Source organism: Ambystoma mexicanum, chromosome 3p (genome assembly GCF_040938575.1).
Source record: "Ambystoma mexicanum isolate Mex_15411 chromosome 3p, UKY_AmexF1_1, whole genome shotgun sequence".
Taxonomy (NCBI): Eukaryota; Metazoa; Chordata; class Amphibia; order Caudata; family Ambystomatidae; genus Ambystoma; species Ambystoma mexicanum.
Genome location: NC_090925.1, coordinates 1047849714 through 1047876051, shown reverse-complemented (window position 1 = coordinate 1047876051; position 26338 = coordinate 1047849714). Strand labels below are relative to the sequence as shown.

Sequence of the window (26338 nt, the reverse complement as noted above, 5' to 3'; positions counted from 1 at the left end):
TGGCTCATATATCCGCCAAAACGAAAAAAAAAGCAGACATGTAGAATCCAGAACCACCTCTGTCTACCCTGAGGTTCTAGGATTGAGAATAAATCAACAATCAGACTTCCAGGGAGTCAGCATCCAGGATGGCGGAGGCAGCCCAAAGAGTGTTTGCGCTCTTCAAACAATGTAATGCAGCAAACATAGTGAAAATGGAAGCTAACATGGAGAAGACTGACAGTACATGGAAAGCAGGGAGCCTGCACATTCTTTGGCATGTGGCAAAAGGAAGAAATGGGACACCCTAATAGTACCGATGGGGCATTTCCTGAATTTCAAGATTATCCTAGAGAACACATTACCCATTCAGATTACAAAAGATAGCACTAACACAACTAAGATTACAGATGTAGAGGCTACTGGAAGCGGCACAGTGATATTAGGAGAGTGCGCAGCAATACCACTACAACATAAGCAGGGTCCAGGATGTAGATGTTTCCCTGTGCCAGATCTCTCATAAGGAAGGACGCTTTACTTGGTGTGAGAAAAGGGCAGGCCAACCTGCCCGTTTAGACAATGATGCTAAAATGGTCCACTTAGCCTGACACACAGGAATAACATTGACAATTCCACTCAAGTCAAGGCGGACAGTGCTTTCATCGAAGGGTTCAAGAAGGCTATTGTTAGAATGAGGGGAGGGTACAGAAAGAAGATCGGAGCAGCATGTTCAAATTAGGAAGAAGCTTTAATTGGGTTTTCCGGTAGTTCCTTTGTGGGGCTAGCATGGGAGATTGAGGGAGCATAGTATCAAGAAAGTAATGTTTGTCCAATACCTACAAAGTGATGAGTTTGTAATTAGGTTGCTAAAGAAAAGTGAATGTGTCTGTGAGAATGAACAAAGAGCCTACATAGGTTGACTACGGGTTATTTTGAACACTGGCATTGTCATCATTATGCCATCATTATGTGAATGTAGTTAGCTCCCTTAAACATAAAAAAAGACAGAAACCCAAATGAATGAGTTTTTGTCTATTTGGAAGCTCAGAAAATTGATCCACTGCTCCTGAGGCTATCCCTACATATTAGTGCCACCAAAAATATTGCTGTACATATGGCCGTTTGTCTCGCCATAGGTGGTATTTTTGGGGGGGATAATTTGTGGGAGCGGTGGTTGTGGGGATGTCCCCCGCTCACTTAAAAATAATGCAGGGGTTGCGGGGGGTGTCCCCTGCAGGGTCCATGGCTCAATATCGGCACAAAAATATGGCAATATTTTTGTATCGTGATATTTTTGCGTATTAACACCTGGAACCCTCCCGAGACGTTGGAATTCCTTTTGAGACACTAGTAATGGTGAGCCTGCATGTGTAGGATTTCCCAGCTGACAGGAAATGGGGGGCTGCAGAGGAAGAGGCCACAGAGACTTCAAGGATAAGACTGGTTGAGATCAGCATGGGAGGACTGGGAAGGGGAGGTTGTAGGTCAGGGATTCAGCATTTATTCCCCAATTACGGTGATAAAATCCACATTCTTCGCATGCTAAGCTTCAATCGTAAGTATGTCACAAACCACCAGCTGTTTCAATGGATTCTTTTGATTGAGCACCCATTATGCACTTGGGGTAATGCGCGTCTCTAAAACTTTATGCATCATATTACGAAAACATATGCGAGTAATCGTGTCCAGTGGTTTCTTAGGTTATATGTGATTTTACCAGCAGACATTGCAGAGTGGTACATTTCATCGCAGACAAAATACCGGAAAACATAGAATTTTCTTTTTTTATTTGGAGGGTTCTCCCAAACCCCCGCCCTTTTTGTTACCCTTATAACGCCACCCCAACCCATTCCCCACCATTTTTAACCCCTTTACCCTACTACCCTTTATATATTTATTTATTTCATGTTTTCTGTGTTTTTTGGTATTATGATCCTCAGTGAAATTTACCACTATGTTATGTTTTTGATAAATTGACTGGGTACCGTTTCCTCCTCCCAGCATTTAAGGACCAGCTTTGCAGAGCAACAGGGAATGATCCAGGCTCAGGGGCAGAAAAGGAACGTGTTCACCACAGGCTCCCAACATAAGCTACGGGCGAACCTTCACACTTCAACAAATGGGAGGGGTGCAGTATCCAGCTGCAACACACAAGATGATACTCTGCTAATCACTTGGAGCACTGGTGCATAGCAGCAATTGAATCAAAGAGGCAAACAACTCTGGAATGGAGGAAGTGGGTCTATCGCTCGACCAAAACCACTCGAATTTATTTTGGCTCAGATTTTACCATCAAAATGTAGATGTTGGTCTGGGGTCAGGCATTTTTGGTGGGGGTGTTCCGGGGTAGGGTGTGGGCTGCGGGGGTGTTCCGGGGTAGGGTGTGGGCTGCGGGGGTTCTCAGTCCTGCATTCTGTGGTTCCAAATATTAGCAAATAAATGAGCAGAGAAAATTCGACCATGTTGTTTCCGAGCAATAGACATACATCCACATCCGTTATGGATTAGTAGTTCTGAGAGGAGTGCAGCCCGAGGATATAAGAAATAAGGAACCTGGAATTTCTAATCCCAGGGAACTGGAACTCCTGAAACAGAAATAAAAATAGGAATTTAGATGGCCCAGTAGGAATCAAAAGCTCCCCCACTGATTATTGTTGCAAACGCCATTTTCTTTTCTTTTTTTCAATATAAATGTTTTATCGGTTTAAAAACAACATACACAATTAAACCTTTAACATACCAATCCTATGTTGTCAAATCATCACATTATCTTCCACCTATTTAATAAATTAGTTTAAAATAAAATCCACTAATGTAGTCACTTACTACTTCTTTAAAAAAATTCATTTTAATTTAACCAAAGAGTACAATTAGAAGAGGAGCGGGGAGCTGAGGAGGAAAAGAAAAAAGAGAGAGGGATTTGGAATGCCAAAAGAAAAGTTGGCAAAACCTCCATTTGTTTTCCATTTGTTTTCCACCATTTCTTATTTATTCCCTCCTCATTTCCACATTGATAGCTAGCATAAATTCCACCATTTTCATCACTGCCATCACAAGGCTAGTTCGTTCCCCCAGGAGAACCCATTCCCGCCATTGTGGGTGTCCTAGTGTCTCACACCCATGCATCTTCCCATCTAGAAAATGACGTCTGACTTCCCGTAACAAACACCATCAGCTCCGAGCGGCGTCGCTTTTTATAACGGAAGTAACGTCTTCTAGGATGACATCCGTTGTCATATGCCAGGACCATGCCGCCGGGTATCATCAATGCTCTGTGCTACTTTGAGCTTTGTAATGGGCCTCACTGGGGGCAGTTCCACTTCAGGTGGAACATCTAGTGTATGCCCCGTGTGGTACTTTGTGTCCTGCCACCCCAGAGGGTAAACCTCCATTCTTTGGGGCCTATAGTAGTTGGCCAAGAAAGATACGCATTAACATCCCTAAGGAGTTGTATCTCTGACAGAGAAGGATGCAGGGCTTCACATTGTTCCTGGACAAAGAAGCCCACCGGAATGGCAGCGGCTCAGGAGATTGCAGTCTCAGGAGTGAATGTGTTGGGCTGAAGATCTAATGTTATGACCCTCCCAGACTTTACACCTTACCCCCGATCTTGGCATGTGTGCATGGCTGGAGAGGAAAGGCAAAGAATCAGAGGTGTTGATAGGGGGGGTTGAGGGGGATATAGCCCCATGTCTTTTGGTTGTAGCCCCAGATAGAAGCTCAGGGACTACAACCGAATGGCTATAGCTAGCCCTGAGTCCCTCCAGTCCAGACATTAGCTTAGCCCCTGATCTTTTCCAGACCTAGCAACACCCCTGCAAAGAATGATATTCGTGTCTGGCTTCTGGGTTTTGTCTTCTGGATAATAACCAAACCAGTCCAGGTTGACCGGGATTGGACTGCTGCTCACACCATCCCTTAGATTTCTTTCTTCTTTAGACTCCAATAGTGATAAATAGCGCACAGGTACAGTGTTGCGAGTCAACAATCTTTGTACCCTGTTTCCTTGTCGCCTTCACCTGTGCCAGCTGACCATCACTTATTTACAATGGCTGATTATATGTCTAATAGAGATCAAGATAGAGCGGCTTTATTTGCCCCAAGGGGCAGCACGGCGAATGCATTCAAAAGTAATTTCTCTATACCTGAGACTTTGAAACAGAAATGTATTAAACTTGAGAGATTATCGAAAAAAGAAATTAATAAATACTGGGAGCAAGCCTCCCTAACCAATTAATTACCTTGAGAATAATCTTATTCCCAGAGGTTTACATAATCTAACTTTTCCCAATTTTGACAATGAGGAGGATGCTGACCTAGTGGAACAGTGTGTTGATAACCTCAATCAGAGCTCCAAAAACATGTTAGAGTTACTCATTGTTCATGCTACTAGAGAGCATAAAAGAGTACTTGCTCAAATCCTGGAACTCAAAGAAGAAATCTCTAAAATGCCCAATGCTGAAGAAACTAAACAAACAAATTTTGAAAAGATGCACGAAATTCTAGTAGAGTATCAAGATGAGATTAAAATGTGAAAATGCAGAACGTTTTTTCGGGATGATAAAGATTATCGTCAGGATAGAGTTTACACATTTCAATCCAAATATGATAACATCAACATTGGTTCTAAGCCTACTTCTGCTAATATTTCAGCTAATACCACTCCCGCTAGTTCAGATCCTGATTCTGAAACAGAACCCAGTGAATCACAGACAAATGAAACACCAATTACTGAAACAACCAACCAAAAAGGAAAACATTTTTTAGGAGAAATCAGACGTTACAAGAAGGGAAACGTCAGATTTGCCAATACCAAACAAGTTCGCTTCACCAAAACTCCCACAGTATTTACTCCAACTCTACCAAACATACCAGAGGTAGGGGGGGGCAAGCGGCAGCGGAAGCGGCAGTTCGGACGAAGACCAGGCCCGTCCGAGTATCTTAACTGCCTCCAAAAAATGTTTGGGACAATAACTGATGCTGATCTAGTAATTAACCTCTCCAAACGTACTCTATCTGCTCATGAAATGACTGCCCTTAATAAAGGTTTATCATTTTCACCCAGTGTTTGTACCAACTTTGTTAACTTCCAGGGAGATCTGTACAAATTTCTGAGAAAACTCAAGTTAAAAAAGTTCTTTGCTACACATGTGACTATGTATACTCCCAAGCCCAAATTGGATCCCCCGAGCACTCTCAGTATTGGAGATCTGAGAGCCATTGAAACCTTGGTTTCCTTGGATCAAGAGGCCAACAGTGACCCTTCAAATGTCTTTCATGATTTTGAAATCAATCCACTTCATTTGGATCTTAGGGAACTAAAATCGAAATCTAAATTCACTCCACAATTTACTGGTGACAACGTCATTGAGACTTTCAATCAAGCAATAACTCGAGACATTCATCAATATCTAGACAGGCGCTCTAAACCCTATTGGAAATTCAATCTTACTAACAATCCAAAAACTGCTCTAAGAGAATTAGCCAATGACACCAACATTGTGATTAAAGAGGCAGATAAGGGGGGCAATATTGTCATTCTTAATACTTGTGACTATATTACTATGGGCCTTAAACACCTCAATACCCCCGGGTGTTACCTGATACTTAAATTCAATCCTAGCAAACGGGTTGTATCGGATCTGAGTTAATTGATTGCTGGTACACCAAAGGTTATCTGACTGATGAGGAAAAGGATTTTTATTGATCCTTACCTACAATGTACTTCTTGCCCAAGATCCATAAATCTTTTGAGGTCTTGCCTGAAGTCAGGCCGATAATGAGCAGAATCAACTGTGCTACAGAAGGCCTATCAAAATATTTGGATGAGGCACTCAAACCGTTTGTAGTCCAAATGAATTCTTACATCAGAGACAGTACTCATATTCTCCAAGACATTCTTGCCATCACATGGCAATCATACTATTTGTTAGTCACCATTGACGTTGTCGCCTTGTATACTAATATTAATCATGATTTAGCTTTGCTCACACTTGACTATGTCTTTAGAAATAGCTTGGCATAATTTCTTGAACATGTCCTTATGCTAAAGCAATTTCTACAATTTGTTCTAGCCAACAATGTTTTCATCTTCAATGATCAATGTTATCTCCAATTGAAAGGGGTGGCCATTGGGGCCAAATTTGCTCCCTCACTGGCCAATCTCTTTATGGCATACTATGAAGAAACCCATATCTTGAACCAAACCCAGTTTGCTGCCAATATCATTACTTGGCGACGCTTCATAGATGACATCTTTCTGATTTGGAAAGGCACTGAAGATGCTTTTAATGACTTTCTCACTTTTGCAAACACTAACTCATTTGGGATCAGCTTAACTAGTACATGTGATTCCAAACAAATTGACTTTTTGGATTTACATATCTTTGTAGAAGGTCAACAGCTTCTGACCAGTACTTACAGGAAGCCTACTGAGGTTAATTCTATGTTAGCAGCACAAAGCAATCACCAGAGTACGACTATTAACAATATTCCAACAGGAGAATTTCATAGGGCAAGGCATAACTGCACGCGTCCTATAGATTATGACATGGAATGTAATATCATCAACCAGCGCTTTTTGAACAGAGGCTACAAAAGCTTAGTCATCGATGAAGCATACGCTAAATTCACTAATGTCACTCAGCTTGACCTCCTGAACAAGGTGCCAAAATCTAAAGATTCCCTACAATACATTTCTCTGGTTACCCCATTTACGACAGACTCCTCCATGCTGTACAAAATGGTTGCTAAACATTGTCACATCCTGAGACTCGACAAGGACCTTGAGCCTTTTTTGACACCTAAACCCAAATTTACTTTTTTGAGATCACCTACTATCAAATCACAGGTTAGTCCGTCATTTTTTGAGAATAAAGTGGCCAACCCCTTTTGGCTACGACAACCGGCTGGTTTTCACAAGTGTGGAAACTGCAATCAGTGTCCTTGGGCCCATCCCAAATGTCAAACTTTTACAGATAAATTTGGATCTAAAGTGGTTATACGGGATTTCATCAACTGTAAAACAACCCACGTGGTGTATGCCATCATATGTGTTTGTGGTAAACTTTACGTGGGAAATACTATATGTCAACTCAGAATCTGTATTAGAGAACACTTGACCAGTCTCCGGATGTGTGAACCTAAATCCCCTCTAGCAGTTCACTTGCAGGCTGAACATCAATTGGATTTAACCTCTGATTTGCGCTTCATTGGATTAATGAGAGCGCATAAGGGGAAAAGGGGCAGGAATCTTCAATTGAAATTGCGGCAGATGGAAGCCAAACTCATCTGTCTACTGCGATGTACCACTCGTGGACTAAATTCTGACAACGAGATGCATGTTTTTCTATGAATCCGGCCTGTATTGGAATGTCAATTTGAATGTACTGTTGTTTAAGTGTATCAATTTGCTTATCAATCAATCTTTAGCTACTGGCAGTAATTATGTTGATGCGGCCAGATATCACAGTTGCAATTCCCCCGTGCTTTTTCACTCGCCAGCACTCCTCTGCAATTAGTGCTAACTCACATGGTTTGATTATCCAACATAACTTTGTCGACATTGGATTGCTTCTCCTGTCTGTCAGTAACTGATTATCTGTGCTAATAATGAATTGTATCCGATTTCTAGTCATTCATGATAATTACGTAGTTACCGCGAACATGTTTGTAGTAGCTCGGTCCCTTGTTGACATAACTCGTCATCACTGCGATTTTGTTGAATTTTCTGTTGTGTTCTGTATATTTCTTGACATTGATTTGCTGTTGACATAACTCGTCATCTCTGCGATTTTGTTGAATTTTCTGTTGTGTTCTGTATATTTCTTGACATTGATTTCCATTCAACCACGATGCGTTCAAAGACCTTAACTTTGTATGAGTTATTGAATATTTGTTTGATTAGTGATTAGTATCTAAATATGAGTCACTTAGTTATACGAACGCGGCGATCGCGATCACGCACACAGTACCTCGGCGTAATGTCAGGTCCTTTGTTGACAGTATACGTCATCTTTGCGACCCAATTGAATTTCACTTCTGCCGCAGTGTTGACAATGTACATCACTCACGTGACGTAATTCGCTCACGCCGCCGCCGTTGTCACTTCCGTGAGGTACACGGCGGCTATCAGTATTTTAGAGCAATCCAGGTAAGCATTCGCTGGATCTGTCTCATTTCATTTGCTCCATACTCGATTTACCGAGTGAGTTTATATTATTTTCCCTTTTGCTCGTGGCCGTCAACTGATGGTTCTATGTTCCCATCTCTAATTCATTATGCTACTTTTTGCAGGCAATATATTCGTCCCAGCCAATTGGCTTTTCATATTGAATCAAGATATACATTCTTCAACGGGTACTTACCCACCAATCTTCAGTGTGGTAAGTTTCAATAGTTATCGTTCTCTTTTTTTCAGTTGATTCCAGGTATGTCCTGGCTTTCATTACTAATTTACTCTTGGTCATGTTCCAATAGGTTGCCCATATTCATTGGCCATTTCTAAATCCTTATGGTAAGCGTATTTTTATTGGTCTGACCCATATGGTACATTTGACACTCTGGTTTTGGGTTGCTTTGTATTGGTCACTTCACTGGATTTGGAGACTCTTCAATGGACGCTGTGCCTGGATCTAGCCATTTTTCTTTAGTACCTTTTGTATTGATCCTGCAATTTCTGTCAAGGGTGCCATCTATATATTTATTTTTTCCTTTGATGATTATCGGCACCACTACCGATCGGACTATTTTTCTGGCTTGACACTACTACTTTGCATTTATGGCACTGTGCTGGTGCGTGATTTGCATGGGGGCCTTGCGAGGGTGTGTGTGGCATCAACTACACTTGAAGATGACACAGTCTTGATTACAATTATGCTCATGTACATTCTCCATATCCTTGTTCTTTCTGCAATGTGCCTATATTGATCCATTACTGCTGTCCTACCCTTCTTACCGGATATGGTATGTCCGTCATTTATTTATTCATTTTTTCATTTTTTCATGTTGGATTATTCAATCATTTTTTTTCCTTTTCTTCTCTAATAATATGTCCTTTTTTGTGATTGTCTCACATATCTGTTATTTAATTTTGTACCTTACATTGCTATATATGCTGATGTATTATGTTATCGTCTATCGTACATGATACTTGAATGTGGTTTAACTATCCACCCTTGAAGACGACGCAAGTGTCGAAACACGTGACGGCTGTTCTTCATTCCAAACCATTAAAATACTGTACTTTAATTGTTGTCTCTTAGCTCAATGGTGTTTAGCGCAACTCCATCCCCCACATCCCACAAACAGTCCACAAAGAAATACAATGCTCTGCTACTTTTTGCAGGGCATCACTGCCCCATATATAGCAAGGCATAACATGACCTCACAAGTCAAGATAAAGGCATGGCAAGGCATAACAAAGCATTAGCAGTCAAAGCAAAGCATGCAAAAGTCCAACATGGCAAAGCAGCATGGTCTCCTAGCCAAGGTCCTGCCACTGGTCCCTGCATACAGCTGCCATTTCACTTTCTTATTTTGCCTATGTCAACATATCTTTCTCTTTGATACATTGTCTGCTGTGTACAGCAATCGTGTGGGAACTGGCAAATGAAAGGAGGGGGTCAGTCTAGCGCCTCCACTCATTACAATAAGAAGATACTAATGTATCATTTGGTATCCATTCAATAAGTCGAAAACATTTTTTCGACATACCAAAATATTGAAACAAAAGTGCTGAATGTTTTTTTTCTCGAATTTATTGTTTTTTTTATTTTATAGGGTTTAGTTTTGTTTAGTTAGCAAAAAAACTGATTTTTTTTTTTAAACTGGGGGTTGGGGATCCCCTCCAAAAAAAAAACATTTCAAAAAAAGGCATTTGAAAAAAAAAAAACATTCTGCACACATTGGTTTGACATATTGGTATTTCGAAATAGTGACTGTCAAAAAAGTCAATATAAACATCATTTATAACGCAAACCACTGACCCGGGGATGGAACCTGTGTTGCAAGCACATTGCCCCTGAGCTATTAAGGAAGGCCCAAACATGTATCTCATAGGAATGTCTGAGATATGGAACACCCAGGCCCTCACTTCACCTTCCTTGTTAGTTTGCTTGCCAGCCTGAGTGCTGTCTCAAACCTCACTCTAGCTAGTTCAGGCGCGGTGCTCAATGGGCCCCGCTGGGACTTTTGCCATCGGGCAAGGCAGGGGCATTGTACGCCGTTCGTCAAGCGATAGTGGTAGGGCACAGAATCACTGGTTGTTTCTTTCACAAATCTATGCAGTGTCTCCCAAGGGGCTCAAGCTCATCTGCACAGCACGTGCAACCACAGGCCAAAAACGAAGCCGGGCCCTCACCAGCCAGTCCCCCTCACCAGGTGTTGAGACAGTTTTGTAACTTCAAATTCAGAATGGCGCAAGGGGCGCTTAGAGGGGAAGAGAAGCATACTGACGGCGAAGTAATATAGGCTGTGGGGTGAGGGCCGGGTTAAGTGGGCAACCCCACAACTCTGCAATCTCGTATCTGCAGTATATGTGGCTCCTTCACTTGGGACTGATATCAGTCAGGCATGTTGTGGGGAGCACTGCACACAAGCTATGGCAATGGCGCACTTTGTGCTCTACAAACAGCGGTGGACATAATCTTCCAAACAATGCAACATTTATCTCAAAAGTTGCATCATGCGAGATGTAATTATTGAGCGCAAAGAAAAGGCATTCCGTCCTGAACACATGCTATGAAATGGTTAAACTTCTCTCTTTCCCATGGTGCCCCTGAAATCACTTTTCCAAACCTTTGCTCCCTGCAGGCTTTTGGTGCTGGGCCTGGAATATTCCATGCGCGCGCCGCTGTTTTCTGAGGCATGAGTCATGCTGCCTGACACGACAGCACTAGCTCACAGTGAGCAAGTACACGACCTGACAGCGGAATTCAGGTGTTTTAGAAGCGCTGGCATTTCATGTATTTAACCGTTTGTGTAGCACTGATCACATATTGGAGCTCATTTTAAGCTTGGCATTCGGGAGCGAAAATGTGAAAAACCTTTGCATAAGGCTTCTACGCATATCGTTTCCGGTAGGCCCCATTTTCATTGATTTGTATGGAAGAATGGAGGGGCGCAACAGAGTTTACGTTTCCGCCGCTCCCTCCTCTACGGCATTAAAAACTCCAGCATTGCACCGCCATGGATTTTCATGGCGGTGTAAATGCTGGGGATTCCAATGGCATCTGCTAGGTTTTTGCACTGGCAAAAAGCAGGCGGTCTCCATAGCAATCGATTGTAAACGCTGCCCGGTATGCGCGCATATGCGCAGTGGAGTAACTTTGCTGAAAATGTTGGGGGGGATATGACATCTGAAGAAAAGGTGGCCCAGCCAAATTAATGGGGACAAAATGGTGTGCCATGAAAGTTGAGGGGGGACAAACACCCCCGTCCCCCTAAAATTACGCCCATGCGTACGCGGCAGGCAGGGTTTACTCACTTTGCACAAAGGCGGTGTACAAGCATATACGTCACCTTTTTGCCCTCCCTTTTGCACTCTTCTGTGCAGAGGAAGAATATTTGGAGGCGGGGACCTGCGCACTCCAAATTGCAAACATAATAGGTCCATGCCGCGGAATACCACAGAACTCGAAAATGCGCTCCACTGAGTTGTCAGATGACACAAAAATAAAATGTGCTAAAAATCAATTCAATATTATTAATTAAGCAAGTGTGTGCAGCAAGTGCCCAACCAATTGAGCTACCTCTCCAAATGTATTGCACTCCCAGGTGCAACAAACCAATAGGCTTAGCCTTTATCAGATGATGTGGTGTAAGGTCTGGGAAAAGAGCGATGTGGATGACGTGACTAGGACCTCCCTTTCGAAATGTATCCGACCAAATAATGTTACCTTTACAAGGCCTTATTGCTCAGCATCTGGTGTGCACAGCTTACAAGCGCCTAGAGATAATTCAGCTTGCCGTGTGCGCTATATCCACTTGTAAACGTCCATTTTCCGAATAGCATTTAAAGCCCTGATGATGTGAGGAAGTTGGGTGAACAGGTGCTCCAATGCAAGTAATTGTCTACATGCTTAGAAAAGTGTGATGTGTGTGCTGCACTCAGGCTCGGCCCTATGGGCAATAGAGCAGTGCCCGAATTGCCGGCCCTACATGCTAGTGTGGGCCCGTTTTTTTGGGTCAAAGTGGGTCACGTTTTTTGGCCAGAGTGTGCCAGTTTGATGAGCTAGCAATTTTGACTAGTGTTACTGAACAACTATTCTTTTAGATGCACAATTTGCCACACATTTTATCAATCATCGTCCCTTAAAATAGCCTGTCACTAAAGAAATGAATTGCTGTGTGGGACTGTGGGCCACTTTTGCTTTGGTGCCTGAGCTAGTTTTGTGTCCCAGTCCGACCCTGGTTGCACCGTCAAATCCCCTGGTAGCCAGACGGCTTGATGCCCGTTATCACTTTGAGACAACAAGCTGGCTTGTGTGCTGTGGGCATGAGTTGACTCTGGCATGTTGTAATTTGAAGGTCGACCTGATTCTGAAGGTAAAGGGCCTAGAGCGTGTGTGTGGGAAGGTGCTGTATGTCCAGGTTTGACTTGCTTGAGGCATTTGCTGGAATCTAATGGTAACACATGTGGTTGCGGCTAGGCTGCAAGATTGAGAGTTAAATATAAGTCACAGAATAACGTCGCAAACATTCCACTGAGGCACCAATATAGCATGCCATTGCCAGTCTCGCATAATGTTACATCAAGTTCAGTGCATGGCACCAAAAAAAGGGAAGATATTGCATATGCGCTGACAGACGGTGGGCGCTAATGTCAATGTGGATATAGACATATAGAACATCTATGCAGATATTCAAGGAAGCGGAGGCCTGAGGTGCCCAGATCTGCAGCCGGGGGCACCGACATTGGCACAAGAAAGGATATGTGTGAACTATGACTGTGCCATAAAGTGACTGTAGAAAGAATGGAGTCTGGAAAGTTCATAACATATTAACAGTTTCACGAGGGTAATAGAGAGATTCAGGAATATGGGCTTCATTATGAGTTTGCAAATCTGACAATCCACTGCTAAAATCATTTACGCTCACAGCCACTCAGGCCTTGGCATTGCCACAGGATGGCGAATGGTCGGAGAGCAACGTAAATCCCTATTTGTGGCATCTATCGGACTCCATGGGGATTTTTGGGTGGATTTACCATGAGCGGTAATACTCTGCAGTAAATATGTCTCAAAGTGGAGGATTTCCCTCCAGCATTTCCTGGCAATAAAATCTCAACTTCAAGTTCATACTCAGAACTCAGTAGTGCAGTAAAAGTGCAGTAATTCTGTTTCCACCAAAAAAAGGAATTGCCACCACTTTTTTCACTGCACCACCAAGATTGTAATGGGGCCCTAGATCCTGTGGTGGATGTCTAGGACATTTCTGGACCAAGTCCAGTTCCGTACATACTGGAGCTTCATAGCTAATAAGTGTACTTATGACTGGCTAATCCTGATTATTAATGCTGCACATCCAGTTTTGGAAAAAACAATGAGAGGGATAGAACAAAAGCAAACACTCCTATTGTCCAAATCCATCTTAGATAACTACAAAAAGAAATTGAAAGAACTAGATGTTACAATTCGGAATTTAGAGAGGTCAATTTAAACAAGAAGGTTTTGAAACTGAAAAAGGATATAGTAGCATTTACCCACGAACAAATATATCCATATGTCACGGATAAATACCACAAAGAGCAGAACAACAGAGAAACACTTTGGGAAGCACCGGCCAAATTGGCAATACAATAGGTACTGAAAGAAAGAAATTCTAGTAACTGGAGTTTTTCGAGTCGCAGCTCAGATGAGGCCAATAGAGCAGGCCCATCATTGGTAGCTGACACTCAGCAGACTAGAGATAGAGTGGTACAATTTCAAGATAGACTGGGTGGTCCCGCGAGCAACACTACCAACACACTTTTGTTTGACAGCGCGGTCGAGGACGAGACAGGTGGCAAGAGAACTCACAGAGAATTACCCACGGCAGAGGCAGATATGCTCCTCAGAACGTCTAGTGATGAACCCCTCAAACTAAAACCTCAAGCTGAATTAGATAAAGGCCCTACAGAAGGGACTGTCCTTTGTACCAACGACACAATTTGATCCATTCATCACGAGAATAGAGCTAACGCAATTGATCTGGAAGGTCCATTTAAAACAATATTTCAGCGATCTGAACTATGATGAAGAGAATAAGGATACAACAGGCCTTCACAATGCTTCAAAGTTTTACCCCCCTCCTTCGTACATTTGTGCTGAATCTGTGACATTTGATAAGGCTTATCTCAAGAAATTGGAGGAACTGGAAGCTTGTGAAAGGAAATACTATAATAATTTCACAAAGAACTATCAAGCACCCCTAGAATCCTAGAGCACAATCCTGCAATAACTATTAAACCACTAGATAAAGGAGGGGCGATAGTCCTGATGAACACAAGTGATTACAATCTGATGGTACGCACATTACTGAATGATACCAATAGCTACCACAGATTAGCATGTGATCCTGTTAATTCTCTGAAAAACCTGATTGTTCCTATTATCAAAGAAGCACTGAGTGAGGAATAAATCAGCCAAACAGAAGCTGATTTTCTGTCACCACAACATCCGAGAACACTGGCCTTTTACGCCCTACCTAAGGTTCATTAAGGGGTTTCCCCTCCCCCAGGCCGGCCTATTGTGGAAGGTATGGGATCAATTTTGGAACCACTGTCACTGTTTGTTGATTTCTTCCTCAAGCCAGAGATACCAAAAATGCACTTGTATGTGAAAGATACGACCACAGTGCTCAACGTGGTCAAAGACTTGCCCTTCGTTCTGGGCACCCAGTTCTTAGTCATGCTGGATATAGAATCCCTCTATACAAAGATCAAATTGTATGTGGCTGATTTTGAAAATGCAGTGATTTACTCTGAAGATAAGCCCCATGGAAGGCATATCAAATTTTGGGCAAGGTATATCGATGATATGTTGTTGATATTTGAATGCAACACCGAAGATCTCCTAGGCTTTATGACATGGCGTAATGCATGTAACAGGTACCTATGTTTTATGAGTACACTAAATAAAGAGGAAATCAACTTCCTGGACCTCAACATTTCAGCCAAGATAGGTGGTCTGCGCACGTCAGTGTTCCATAAACTGACAGACAGGAGCTCTTTGCTGAGTTACAATAGCTACCATCCAAAGATACTGAGAGACAATCGACCCTTTAGCCAGTTTCTACGATAGAGGAGGAACTGCTCAGAAGCCCAAGTTTGAAACACAGGCGAACAAGTTATCTGCATGTTTGCATGCAAGAGGCTACTCCAGGAAACTATTGGGGCACGCAAACAAATTAGCGCACAATAAACCCTGAGAGTTCACTCTGAGATAAGATAAGAGACCAGTATGTGGCAACCAAGATCACAGCAGTGTTGAATTATTCACCCCTTGTTAATGTGTTCAAAAGGGAGATAAAGAAGAGCTGTGGCCAACATTAAACGTAGGCCCTACGTCAATTCATATCCAAGATTTGCCATAAAGTGGTGTACAAACTTCACAGACTCCCTGATACACTCCTACCATAGCCTAGAAGTAGGTGATAATCAACAGATTCCGTGTCTTTATAACGACAACTCAAAAACATAAACATTTCAGTGAAATAAAAATAACGAAAACATTTCAATTTCTTGTCTCTTTCCCCCTCAAGTCCCCCATTTCCACAGCTTCCCCCACCCTTTTTATTCCCTTACCCCACCCCCATATATACTTTTACTAAAGCATTCGACTTTTTGTTTCGTTCTTTAGGTTTCACTGAAAAAGCTTGCCATTATTTTTATTTCGTTATAAACACTGTATACCAATCAACATACCATTTGGGCTGCACCAATACCAAGTGGGCACAGCTCACGCGGAATCTGTTCAATGTGCGCTCAAACAAAATGCAGTTTAACTGTGGATCTGGGTTGGCGCGTGCCATGGGTACAAACATCTTTTACCAACTGTAAAACATCAGATATAATTTACCTGATCACATGCCCCTGCCAATTGAGATATGTCGGAATGACGAATAGACCTGTAAAAAACCGCATCATTGAACACAAGTCGCACTACAAAACCCACAGCCCCGATGGTGGAGCACTTTCTGAAGGAGAAAAATACGGAGAATGATTTTGCCTGGCCAATTCCTGAGAAAGCTTTCAGGCCACCACGTGGGGAAGACATGAATACATGAATCTCACTGAAACTAGAGCAGCGTTGTGTTGAGTTATATTGCGACCACCCTTAACCTGGGAGTTCCTACGCACCCCCAATCAAGGAGCCCTGCAATACTCGCTTAGGTTTTTAGTGCTGGCCTTACTGAAGACTCATATAGTGCAACCTAAATCTCCCCCTGTTCCGACAGTGAACCAAGAACCAGGCCGTGGTATAAGAATATATATTTATTTTAATTATAAACTCAATGAAAAATAACTTTGCTCAATCACAGCCACCACCCTCTGTGTGGCAGGAAACACAGCTTCAATTACAAAACACACTTGGTCTATATTTACTTTGATCACACAAACATGGAACTCAGGCTAAATAAAATGTCAAAACTCTGTTCCCAAGAATCCAGTAGAATGTTGAATTTCCATAATAATAATATGGCACAATGCTAGGACATAATCTCCTATACTACTGGCTGAGAGGTTTAGTATCAAAACATAAGCACCATTTTTGTTTTGTGGAAACTAACTCCCATTCAAGGCTTGCTATTTGGAGTTCCCTGCTAGCAGTTTAAATCACAGATTTGTAAGTTCCATTTAGCTTAGGAATAGCCACAAAGCTAATGAAAAAAAAAACAAGACATACATACCACGTTCAGTGTTGAATACGTGAGGTCTCAATTCTGGCAAAGTACTTCTCCCCCACCTCCAAAAACCCGAGCATCAGTGACATGCATCAACCTTCTGTTCAAAGGCAGGTATAGAGAGTGGGGACAGTTTAGGAATTTCATTTTGCAGACAGCCCCACACTTAAAGGCCTGCGTTGGGGAAGTTGGACATTAAAATGGGTATGATTAGGCATTTTAGGTTTTCAGATCACACCCTTCACTTAAGGGCCTGTGTTGGGGAAGTTGGACAGTAAAATGGGGATGATTTAGGACTTTGTGATTTTCAGACCTCACCCCCCCACCCCCCGCCCACTTCACTTACAGGACTGTGTGGGGAAGTTGGGCAGTTGAGCATTGTCTTTTTGTGCTGCCAAGGGCACTCCTTGGTTAAATACAATGTTAAAAGTGTGGTGACAATTAGGAATTTCATTTTTAAGATAAGAAAATTTTTTATTTAAAAGCAAGTTTTGGTAAGGAGTTCAGTTGGGATTGTTCGCTTTAGGTAGAGACACCCCTTCTCATTTGAGTAGTCAGGGTTGAACAGGAAAATCAAGGCACCCCAAATACTTTAAATGATTATCTTGTATTTTCCCGCTAGGAGGGAGGGTGAAAGTTTCAAATTCTTCCAAGCTCCCTCCTGTATCAATTTATTTGGGAGTTAGTTAAGATAATATACAGTCAAATATGCTAAGGGTCTACACAATATCCCCCGAACCCACTAATGGAAGAGAACCCACTATGATAGGGAATGGGTGGATTAAATAGATCCCCACACTGACATTTTGTTGGACGATGTACTTACTTTTGGAAATCTCTGAGTTGGCACCCATAGACTGAGCAGGGCTTCGCTCTTAGGGGAAAAACAGGGTCCTGGCCAGCACTTCAGTGAATGGTCCACAGCAATCCTCCCTCCATGGTTCCCGGGAAGTCTCACAGCCTCTGTGTTATAGCATCCTCAGCAATATTTCCACCCAGATGAAACTTCAGCAAATCTCCTTTGGTAATTTTGGCAGCTGTCCATTGGTAATCTTTTTGCAGCTCTCATTGGTAATTGTTTTGCAGCTCATCCCTCTCTCATAGTGCATCCACATTATATATCACTCATCATACCCACAAACTTAATAATCTTAGGGGGGGGGCAAAGTATTATCTCGAAACGAGGATTAGACAGTTACCCTTCTCTCTCGACCCCCTAACTACCGATAGGTTCCGTGGCTGGTGACATTTAAATTATGGAAATATTAAGGGAGGCGACAAATCCAATGTCTAGGGTGACATTTTTGCCCAACTGGTGATTTTTTCTCAATTAACTGAAGACGATAGCAGTGATTATGATCACACTTTACCACCAGTTATGTGATGCATTTAGCCACTATTGTCCCAAGTGCTAGCTTCTTTCCATTTTCTAGGGAGCAGTGATTACTTTTTGGCTTTGTTACCAGAGTTCTGAAATTCAGATTTTTATGCAAAGCACCCTCACAAAACTGCCAAACCGCCTTGAAATTAGCTTTAAAATGACCTCTTCCACAAGTCTGTAGCTATAACCGTTCATCAATTGCAGCATAAAATCACATGTCCAATGTAAGTCCATTGCCACATCATTAACATTATCATTAACATATATAATATTTAGTTTCACTTCACAGCTCTCATTTCTCTGCAAACATTTGACCAGATGTCATGGCCACAGGCCCCAGAACACAAAAACCACACCATCTAGTGATGGGGGGCAATGGGTCACTTGACTCATGTATGTCCCTTTGGGACCCATAAGCACAGGGGCCCTGGCTGGACTCAGTCCTGGTGCCTTTGGTGCCAGGCTCATATAGAGGTGTGAGCAGGAACACTTTATTTCAGTGCAGGAGTGCTTTTATTTTACAAGAACTTTCCAGGAGCTGAAAGCCTTTATTCCAGAGAAAATCCTCATTTGCTGACTCATCGGGTGTGGCAGGGTGTGGCAGGCAGGCTGAACCTGGTGGGCGTGGCTTCAGAAGCTCAGCTATATAAGCTGCTCCATCCTTAAGGCCGGTGCTTTGCGTTACTGTGCACTCGCGTGCAACGTGATGCTCACCGCCACTTGGACCAGTTTACTTACCTTTGAAACCAGGCGTTCTCTTGCATACTCACCTCCTGGAAACCGGTGCTTCATCGTTTCATCTGCAGACTCATCTCCTGACATCCAATGATCTTGATCCCGATGCCGCAGCACTGCACTCCACATCCACGAACTTGGACCCTGTGAAGAAGAAGAAAGACAAGGTTAGAACATTCATCCTAGGGCCGCGCTGCATTTGAACCCTGCGCGCCCCCTAGTTAACTACTTACCAGCTACTGTACCGCTGCAGCTTCGTTCCTCATTCGCTCCGGCTGCCGCCTCGAGCTCCGCAGCTTCTGCCGGGCCGGCAACATCACCTGTAAGGGAAGAAAGCAAAAAAGCAAACATCAAAAGAGGAACGGACAGTAATACAAGACAACAAACTTTACAATACAACAGAAACAGATGAGGAAAGACAAAGGCAAACAGGAACACTTACCTGAAGTATAGTGGCTTAGTCGCAGGAGGACTGGACTACCACGTGCAAGGGACCAGTGAAGGAACTTGGTCCAGATCATACAAGCACCCCTGTCAGAAGCAACAGGATGGAGAGCTCGCCAAAACTAATTAACAGGTGAGCTTTCCAGGGAAAGCGCATCCCACAGGTACCACGGTTTGGGAGAAGGGTTCTGGAAGGGGATCAGGCACACAAGCTGGCATACTCATGCCCCCTATTTTCCACGCAGGAGCAGTCCCGAGCAGCCTCACCTATTACCACCGGTCACCACATAAGCTCAGAAGGCGAAGTCAGACCCAAGCAACCTCACCCTCGGGAGGGCTGCAACCATGCCCCAACACCTTTGCAGAGACCATGTGAGCCTAACACCAGAGCCTCCTGAGCTCAATGTTTTTCTGAGGCCAGAGTAAAAGCCATTAGTCTCTTTGTTCTTAAAAGTTGATGGGTTGAGGAGATTCTTATCAGGCAGCAGACTATTCCCCTCTGTAATGCCATTAGGCCATACTGACATATGATACTTTGTCCTGTTATCTGAAGTTGATCACCATTTTTATCTTAAAACGTTCTATTTTCTTGTATTTTTCCCCAGCCAGGGCTGCTAGTCACTTTATTGCAGTTGTAAATACCGGGTATTCAGGTACTTCAAAGGAATTCCCTTTCCAGATCCAGAGGCCAACAGGCTTGCAGGGGGGGAAGCCATTTGAAAATTCTGCCCAGAGACCCACAGATTTTCCTTGACTGAAATGAACTTACATGTTGCATTTTCTAACATCAGCCTTTATTTGTTGAAATATAGTGTATTTTACTGATCATGGTTCACTTTGCCCTTGCTTCAGTGGATTTCTTATTTCTTTGCACACAGCATTGGTTTTTAAATGTTGAAAGTACAGGGCTGTTTTCGTCATTCATAAACTATATTTTTAATCATCCGCTGTTCGTTTTTATGCTGAAAAGTGGGTCTGACATGTCATAGTGCACCACCTTTTGATCGGTCGCAGTTTCACTGGCAAATGCTGCTTTTCAGTTCGACCTTTCCTTTTGTAATGAAAGATAGGCCTTTCAATTTCCAATACTTGGCCATTCACATAGCTCTTCCTTGTATTACTTGCAGAAACCCACCCAGTCTGCCTTAATAGGCTCATTTTAAATCTGAAGGATTCTGAAGGCTTGCAGGTCATTTTTCCAGTGGGCCATTCAATTATGTTTGCCTGGGCCTTTGATTAAACCCTGCAGCTGGATATTTAGCCTGCATACGGACATCTGTGGTTTAAATGAACACATATGTTGGCAAGCGCTGTCTACCCTTTAACGATAACTTAGTGATGCTGCTGTTTCTTGGTACAGCCCCAATATCTGTATAGCGTTGATAAATAGTGTTCTAAAAACAGATGCTATACAAAGTGATTTGTCAATAGTGATCTCTTCCAGAGAGTTGAGATCTGGTAGATATAAGGTAACAAACAAACAAAAAAGATTCTTGTGTATATACATAGTGCAATCCCTTACAGCACTATCGGACTGCCGGTGGTCGCACAAGACTTAGGGCCTCATTACGAGGCTGGCGGAAGGGGTTTAACAGCGCTGGTAATAGTGCTGGTACCATTAAACCCATTCCCTTGTGGGACCCGCTCTGGACGGCTGGTTTTACCAGACGTCCATAGCGGGTCCCGCGAGTGGACCAGGGAGCTAACAACATTATTAACGGGCCTGTTGTTAGCTCCCTCCCCATTCCCATTGAGCCCTATGGGGGCTCAATGGGAATGGGGAAGGTCCGTGTCCGGGTTCCCTGAAAGGGGAAATACCGGGCCCTCCAAGGTCAGAATGGCCCGGTATTTCCCCATTCAGGGAACCCGGACCCGGACCCGAGTTTGGAGGCAGCCATGCCCTTATTATTAGGCATGGCTGCCTCCAAACTCGTAATGAGGCCCTTAGACTTTTGTTGCTTAGTGTTAGATATGGTTACCAAGGTGATGCTGTGTCACGCAGTGATGTCAGCCCATCGCCGCGTGATATGATTTATTTTATTTATTTTTTACATTTGTATAGTGCACCGACAGCACAGGGGCATTGTGGCGCTGTTACTTGTAGGAAACTTAGTTATAGTAGGTACAGAGTTCAAACATTAGGCAGCATGGGCACTATACATAATATGCAATGAAGGTCATTAGTACAGAAGACTACTTGCAGTAGTGAAACATTTGCAGTATCCCTGAGGAAGGGAAAGGTAGTCACATCAGCAAGTAGGGTTGATCAGGCGAACATGGTATATTTTTTCTTTTATTATTATTATGATCTGTAGACAACAGCATCTACATTTTTAACATAAATGGAGCATCAACCGGGTAACCCTTTTCAGTTACCAGATGCTGTCTATTCTGCAAATCAATGCAGACACGGATCAGGAAAGAAGTGAGATATGGAGATGAAGATGAAAAAAGTGTTTAAGCTTCCATTGGTGGCTCCAAGGATCATAAGAAATCATAGTACTTATGTCAGTAAATTCTTTTAATGCAGGCACATTTCAAGCATGGGTGCTGGTGAGCCAGTATGAACTAAGAGGCAGATAGAATCCCTAATTGTACAAGTAAGCTTTGATATAGTCCGAGGATTATATGTGTGACTCCCACAAGTTCCGATATGAAACATTTAGAGTGTTACATATGCCTTTTGTTTTTGTGTCTCCTCTACAGCAATGAGTGGATAGTTTTTACACCCCAAGAAATGTTTCTAGAAGAAGAAAGGCCACAAAAAACGATAAGCCCTGTGTACAAGATGAATGATGAACAGTAGGGATTGATGTACTTTAGTTTTCTGGCCCGAATGAAAGCGTCTGATAATCTATAGATGTCTCTGAAAACGGTCGACCCAAATGGGGGTGTTATGTGTAAGAGTGATATCTCTATCTCCCCTCCCTTCAGGATGATGTGATCTTCCTATTTTAAAAGGCGGGGTCTAGCTACCCCGAGGAAACATGAAATGAGGGTAAATAAAAGTGAGATGCTTGATTGCGGCTCCTGTTTTAGATGCACACTCTCGCTATCTCATCTATACACTTCTCTGATGTTAGAGTGTCACCCGTGTTCATTTTCTTTGGCATGGTATGATCTCCCTGCGGTTCTAAACAGTGCTTTCACTCCTAATTAGCAACCAAAGTAGTTTGCACACTAGTGTATTGAAGAGGTCTGGAGAAGAAAAAGATTAAAAGGAAGAAGCAATAGAATGTTGCAATGCTGTGTCTTCCTTGTTCTTGTTTCGACCTGTCACAGATAGGCGGCTCATCACTGCAGTCTAGGGATAGATGCATATATTTAATGCAGTTAGCTTTCCCTGTCCCCTATGTGAGTACGCCGCGGTTTACAAGACATCTGTAATGTATGGTAATGCATGGATGTCTAGGGTGCATTGCCATTAGAGTGTGCACCATTAGCATGAATTAGTGGACTAGCGTTGGACAAGTGTTGCAATACATTAGACGTTCTTTCTTGAAAGGAGTGGATACATAACATCGATTCCCTTTGGAATATGGTATCTACCTGCCTGTGAGTCATGTAGGATTCCAATGTCTCATTGCTGACACTCTTCATCTTGACTCACCGTTGCTGATCAACTTTGTGGCTCCCCCCACTGTCATTGACGGATTTAGACTCTCCAGACTATGCAGGTTGACTACACCTGACATGCGTGGGCAGTGGTCCTTCAGTAAGAGTTGGAAGAGAGAGTGGACATTTGATTGTTTAAAAAAGGACTGACTGGTACATGCCAGTGTGCCTGGTTGGGCAGGAGTACATGGTGCTGAAGGTGTGGCAGGTACAGCAGGTGGAATCGGTGTTATGCATTGGATGGATAGGATGAAGGAAGAGGTTAGCACGGAGATGCCCCAAAGGGAGAAGAGGAGGAGAGGGTGACGAAGAGGCATAGTGGAGTTGTGAAGTGAAGAGGAGACAGGGTGAGCAGAAAGAGGAGGGCTGAGAAGTAGAGGAAAGATGGAAAGAGAAAAGGGTTTTATGCAATGTTAGTCCAGTTTTCAAATCAAGCAAAAGCCTTAATTTGATTCCTTTTTGGATGAACTGGTCATAATATGGTGAGATGGTAGATGCATTGGATTTTAAAGTCTCAGAGACTTCATCAGATGGTGATCCCACGATAAATGAGCAACAAAGAAGTTCACACGCAGAGCTGGACATATCTTTTAGATGTAAAGAAAAAAGTTAAATAATAATAACTCTCCCACTTTAAACTCAATTAACTGCAAGAAGAAGGGGTGCAAAGAATGCAGTCCTGAATGGCCTCTTTATCAACAGGGCAATGCAATTGGGAAGAAACAGACACATCCTCAACCAGTGGGAAACAGCTCTCATCACTAGTGCAGGGAAATTACATGTCAAGCCGGGCCACATTATTCACCCAATGTTTTGCATGCAATGGGTAATGTGTTCAAATACTAAGCATGAGGATTCTAATAAATGAGACCCAGTGTGAAACAACGGTGATGTCACTTTCACCAACCAATATCTCACCATTTCTACAAATCGCCTCCACACTTCTTTTCACAGTCCTTCCTCCTCCTGGTCTGTTGTTCCGCCACTGTCTATTCTCTTACCTTACTGGACCAACCCATAACTTTCTGTTTTCTGTTCCTGGCTTTATAGACCACCTCGTTCTCCCATTGGTCCTCCTGTGCTGGTTCCTCAGGCCGATCTCGCTGATTCTTCTCTCTCTGGGTGGTGTTACAGGATGGTAAATGCATAAACAGGGGGCTAAGCCCTGCCCCTTGGAGCCGGCTGGCACCTGGTAAATGTGCCCACAAAGAACAATTACCAAATGTATGTTATGGATCCGCTCCATGGCTAAATCACAGTTTTGCATTGAAAAATGGCCACGTTCATGTCAGGGAGCCGTTCCTTGGCTGAGCTGCATATTGTTGAGGCTGTGTCGGCAGGTGGCATGCAGTATTCTGTGACTTCCACTTTTTTGTGTTGCTGACGTCCCATACCACGTCTCTCTCTCTCTCTCTCTCTCTCTCTCTCTCTCTCCTGCCAGTGGGGATCTCATCTCCTGGCGGGAGGTTTCTCGCTGATGGCTCTGGTGGGCTGGCTTGTCACGGGTGACCCGCCAGGGAGGGTGAAGAATAAGGTTCTCTGCAAACATAAAAAAAAGACCGGCCATCATCTTTTCCAAGAGGTATGAGATGCTCATCAGATGTACTGCACCTAGATAGAGGACTGGAACCGGGGCCCTCACAACTGCCACCATCCCCCTATGAAGTAGGATTGGCTATGGGTTCACCCCATGTGGGTCTCCCAAGCCACGCTGATGGGGGGCCCCATTACCTCCTGACAGGGCCAGACTACTGACCCTGTCACAATAGTTTCATTATTTTACGATACTTGTACAACTTTTTATTTGTGTTACTTTCCATAAAAGTTGTTGTGTTTCTTAATTCATAATATGGGTGTGCAGAGACCTGCTCATGATTTGTGGAGGCAGGGCATTTTCATGTTTTTCAGGAGATCCAATATTCTTTTGGAACTCAAGAATGTATTTTTGTAGGGGGTGTCTCCTGTGAAAAATGCGTAGAACCGCATTTGCATTTTAATTTGTATTGTGGATTTTCATAATACCGAGCATCAGAGATGGTATGTGACGAGAGATGCATACACTCTGATACATGAGGTAAAACAGCGCGCAGAAGAGTTAAAATAATGCCCCACAACAGGGATGGGCGGTGTGGCTTTGGTGAGCGAACCATGTTCCCCGATTGTACTGAACTAAGGTTTTTGCATATTCTCAGAATACGTAGGTACATGGACAGAGGTGTGCCTTTGTGCACAAATGCAGTCTGAGGCTTTCGGCTGAGGCCACTGTACATGTCATACCAATTTTTTAAAAAGAGGGAAGGCCTACTCAGTCTACTAGTCATAGCCAATAATCCCCCAGGTAAGTAACCAGAGTCCAGTGGCCATGGCCTACTGTCTTGACCTTTGGCAGAGTCCCTGTCCATGTTAAAGGTGGCTTTTCATTCTGAAAAGCCTCACTACTGCAATGCACCATGGGAGATGAATACGTTTTTAGAGACCGTGGGCCTCCCTTTCTGTTGAACTTTTTAAAAGCTACTAGACGGATTTACACAAAACTAAAAAAGGCACATCTGTGACACTTTGGGCCCAACTTGTTTCTTATTTGGTGCAAATGCGTCCAGCATTTTTCACGCCGCGCGTGTCCAATCAAAGCAACTTCTTCTCTAATGGAAAATGTGATTAGGCCAAAAAACATTTTTTTGCTTTCTTATTAACTTTTGAACTGCTAAACTATTTTTCCCAAAGATTTTCCGTTCGGAGGGAGCCCTGCAATGATTTCCTTGGGCCAAGTTCACCTTCACGTGATCTCCTATATGTCTGTGACATGCTTCTACTTTTTCCCAGAAAATGACGAGTTTAACTGCTGATACTCAGGTAAGTCGAACCACTTTTTCGTACTAACCGCCAAGTCGAAATTACAAGACCCCAGATACTTTTGCAAGAGTTGCTGTCATTTAATATAGCCACGACCGGGACATTCAAAAAGTTTCAGCAGCAGGGTCTGTCTGCACTTGATAAGGATTCCCCATAGTCTAGCATTCTGGGAAACTATCCAATGGTTTCAACTGGAACAAGTAATTGACTTGAAATTCAAGCAACTGGTTATAGAACCCAAAGGAGGTAGAACACCTGTGACAAAAGAAATGATTACTACTCTGCAGGAGGACAGGGAGGAGTGGCAAAAGAGCCTACTCAGCTGCATCCTACTACTAAACCAGCAGTGATAATAATCATAACGGTGAAACAGGCACATCCTGACAGGTATATCTCCTTCGCCTCTTTTTGGTAATGTGGGTGAACGAATGGCTTTCTCTTCAATAG

The 26338-nt window shown here is 43.1% G+C and overlaps 1 long non-coding RNA gene across 1 annotated transcript in view; it reads right to left on the bottom strand.

Moving 5' to 3' along the window:
* Nucleotides 1–2204: 2204 nt before the first annotated feature.
* The window catches only part of LOC138581227 (uncharacterized), a 109159-nt gene continuing 85025 nt past the window's right edge, over nucleotides 2205–26338 (bottom strand). The window contains exon 2 of the long non-coding RNA XR_011304478.1: nucleotides 2205–2564. This is a non-coding gene — a long non-coding RNA (uncharacterized lncRNA). The remainder of the gene's footprint in view (nucleotides 2565–26338) is intronic.